This window comes from Mus caroli, unplaced genomic scaffold, assembly GCF_978045245.1.
Source record: "Mus caroli unplaced genomic scaffold, Mus_caroli_1 scaffold_10, whole genome shotgun sequence".
In the NCBI taxonomy this organism is placed as follows: Eukaryota; Metazoa; Chordata; class Mammalia; order Rodentia; family Muridae; genus Mus; species Mus caroli.
In genome coordinates this window covers 124,829,278-124,832,889 of record NW_028227265.1, presented here as the reverse complement: position 1 = coordinate 124,832,889, position 3,612 = coordinate 124,829,278, and the positions used below count along the sequence as shown (strand labels likewise).

At 44.1% G+C, this 3,612-nt stretch overlaps 1 pseudogene; it reads left to right on the top strand.

The window, feature by feature from the left end:
• Window positions 1-206: 206 nt before the first annotated feature.
• On the top strand, window positions 207-1,538 carry LOC147002548 (serine/threonine-protein kinase 38-like pseudogene; annotated as a pseudogene).
• Window positions 1,539-3,612: the final 2,074 nt, after the last annotated feature.

The window sequence follows — 3,612 nt, the reverse complement described above, 5'->3', positions numbered from 1 at the left end:
GGTATGCAGGTGGATAGAGCAGATTACAAATCGGGGGCGGGTCCTGGCACGAGAGATGCGCGCTGAGGGCTGCAGTGACTGAGGAGGAGACTGAGCAGGCTCTGGCAACACAGGCACTTCCAGTTACTATGGCAATGATGGCAGGGGCAACAACTACCTTTTCTATGAGCAACCATACCCAGGAAAGAGTAACTGTGGCCAAGCTCACACTGGAGAATTTTTACAGCAACCTAATTTTACAGCATGAAGAGAGAGAAACCAGGCAGAAGAAGTTAGAAGTGGCTATGGAAGAAGAAGGATTGGCAGATGAGGAGAAAAAGTTACGTCGATCGCAGCATGCTCGTAAAGAAACAGTTCTTACGCCTTAAGAGGACCAGACTTGGCCTGGATTACTTTGAATCTCTGAAGGTTATAGGAAGAGGAGCTTTCGAGAGGTGCGGCTGGTCCAGAAGAAAGACACTGGGCACATCTATGCCATGAAGATCCTGAGGAAAGCTGACATGCTTGAGAAAGAGCAGGTGGCTCATATCCGAGCAGAAAGGGACATTTTGGTGGAAGCAGATGGAGCCTGGGTGGTAAAGATGTTCTACAGTTTTCAGGACAAACGGAATCTCTATCTCATCATGGAATTTCTTCCTGGGGGTGACATGATGACATTGCTGATGAAAAAAGACACCTTAACAGAAGAGGAGACACAGTTCTACATCTCAGAGACTGTCTTGGCGATAGATGCAATTCACCAGCTGGGCTTCATCCACCGGGACATCAAACCAGACAACCTTTTACTGGATGCCAACGGACATGTAAAATTATCTGATTTTGGTTTGTGCACGGGGTTAAAGAAAGCTCACAGGACTGAATTCTACAGAAACCTCACACATAACCCGCCAAGCGACTTCTCATTTCAGAACATGAATTCAAAGCGGAAAGTAGAGACATGGAAGAAGAACAGGAGACAGCTGGCTTACTCCACAGTTGGAACACCAGACTACATTGCTCCAGAAGTATTCATGCAGACTGGCTACAACAAACTGTGTGACTGGTGGTCCTTGGGAGTGATTATGTATGAGATGCTAATAGGCTTTCCACCTTTCTGCTCCGAAACACCACAAGAAACATACAGAAAAGTTATGAGCTGGAAGGAGACGCTGGCATTTCCTCCGGAAGTGCCCGTCTCTGAGAAAGCCAAGGACTTGATTCTCAGATTTTGTACTGATTCTGAAAACAGAATTGGGAATGGTGGTGTGGAAGAAATCAAAGGTCATCCATTCTTTGAGGGTGTAGACTGGGGACACATAAGGGAAAGACCAGCAGCTATTCCTATAGAAATCCGGAGTATAGATGGCACCTCAAACTTTGATGATTTCCCTGAGTCTGATATCTTACAGCCAGTGCCGAATACCACAGAGCCCGACTACAAATCCAAAGACTGGGTTTTTCTCAATTACACCTACAAAAGGTTTGAAGGGCTGACCCAGAGAGGCTCCATTCCTACATACATGAAAGCTGGGAAGTTATGATGATCACAGTCGCCCATAGCCAGGGAACTCAGGTAGCTGCATCCGCAGGCTGGCTCGGCATCAGCACCAGGAGCTCCGGGACAGTGCTGCTCTCCAGCCAGAGGAACGACTACATCTTGGGAATCTGAGGCTGCTTTGGCTATGGGAATTGCTCAGCTTTTTTTTTTTTTTTTTTTTTTGGTGTGTATTAACTTTATTATACAAAGGTACTGGAACAAAAGGAACAGACATTCCCTCCTAACTGCACTGCCTACGTGCATGTTAAGAGGTCCATCCTGCCCATGTGCTGCGCTTCCGATTGCAACACTAACCCAGCCAGAACTGCATAGCACTGACAGCACCGTGACAGCCTGAGGTTGCTCTCAGTGTCTCTGCTTCACTGCAGAGCCCGTGGGTCTAGAATCAGTCAAAAGCCATCTTCTGTAGCTGCTGTTAGTAGAACATTTGTCCTGTTGGTTTGGACATTGTGGGCTCTACATGAAGACAGTTTCTGTACCGGCTCCAAGGAACTTAAGGACGCTGACTTCGACATTAGAATTTCCTGTCAAGCTCTCACGCAGACCCTGTGATAGGGAAGATGAGCTTCTGTTAGGGTGAGGGCATTTCTCACCTTCAATCCAGCATCTCCAAGGCTGACGGTGCTGAGAGATTGTGACTTGACAACTGATGTGCACACAGGGAGATGGACCTGAATGATTGTCAGCTACTCCACTTTTAACAATGCTGTAGCATTGTTTTAGTTTGAGGATGGTGAGCTGAGTTTCAGAAATGACCATGAAAGCTGCTTGTAGAACCTAATGTGTTTTTATTAAACTTTTTTTTTAATGTCGAAAAACAAACAAACAAACCAAATCATGTGCCATAATTCATGTGGCAGGAACCAGACAAAAAATTATACTTCAACATTGTTTCCTGTATGTACTTCAGTGGGGCTGGGTTTTCCAAAAACCATGAGAGGGCATGAGTGTCCCACCTTTCTGATCACATCTTTTTATAGATAGAGCTATAGAACCTGGGGACTCTGATAGGAATAGAAATCAATAGTAGCTGAAGTTTCAGAAATATAACAGTTTAGGGATCACTTTGAGTTACTTTTGCTGGAGTTGAGAAACATTACTAAAGCTCAAAGCACACATTGAACCTCAAAAATAATAGTGGGAGACTCCAACACTCTACTCTCACCAATGGACAGATAATGGAAACAGAAAACAAAGACAGTGAAACTAACAAAAGTGATGAATCAAATGGATTTAACAGTTATCTGTGGAAGATTTCATCCTAAAACAAAAGAATATACCTTCTTCTCAGCACCTCATGGTGCCTTCTCCAAAACTGACCATATAATCAGATACCAAAGAAGCCTTAACAGATACAAGAAGTTTGAATCAGTCCCATGCATTCTATCAGACTACCATGGAGTAATGCTTGTTTTCAATGACAAGAGAAATAATAGAAAGCTCACATACATAAGGAAGCTGAACAACTCTCTACTCACTGATAACTTTGTCATAGAAGAAATAAAGAGCCGGGCAGTGGTGGTACACACCTTTAATCCCAGCACTTGGGAGGCGGAGGCAGGCGGATCTCTGAGTTTGAGACCAGCCTGGCCTACAAAGTGAGTTCCAGGACAGCCAGAGATACACAGAAAAACCCTGTCAAAGAAGAAGAAGAAGAAGAAGAAGAAGAAGAAGAAGAAGAAGAAGAAGAAGAAGAAGAAGAAGAAGAAGAAGAAGAAGAAGAAGAAGAAGAAGAAGGAAGAGGAAGAGGAGGAAGAGGAGGAAGAGGAAGAGGAGGAAGAGGAAGAGGAGGAAGAGGAAGAGGAGGAAGAGGAAGAGGAGGAAGAGGAGGAAGAGGAGGAAGAGGAAGAAATAAAGAATTTAAAGACACTTTAGAATTTAACAAAAATGAAGGCACAGCATACCCAAACTTATGAGACATAATGAAAGCAGTGAGAAGTGGAAACTTCATAGCTCTGAGTGCCTTCAAAAAGAAATTGGAGAGATCATACACTAAGCTCTAGAACAAAAAGAAGCAAACATACCAAAGAGAAGTAGAGAGCAGGAAATTATCAAACTCAGGGCTGAAATCAACC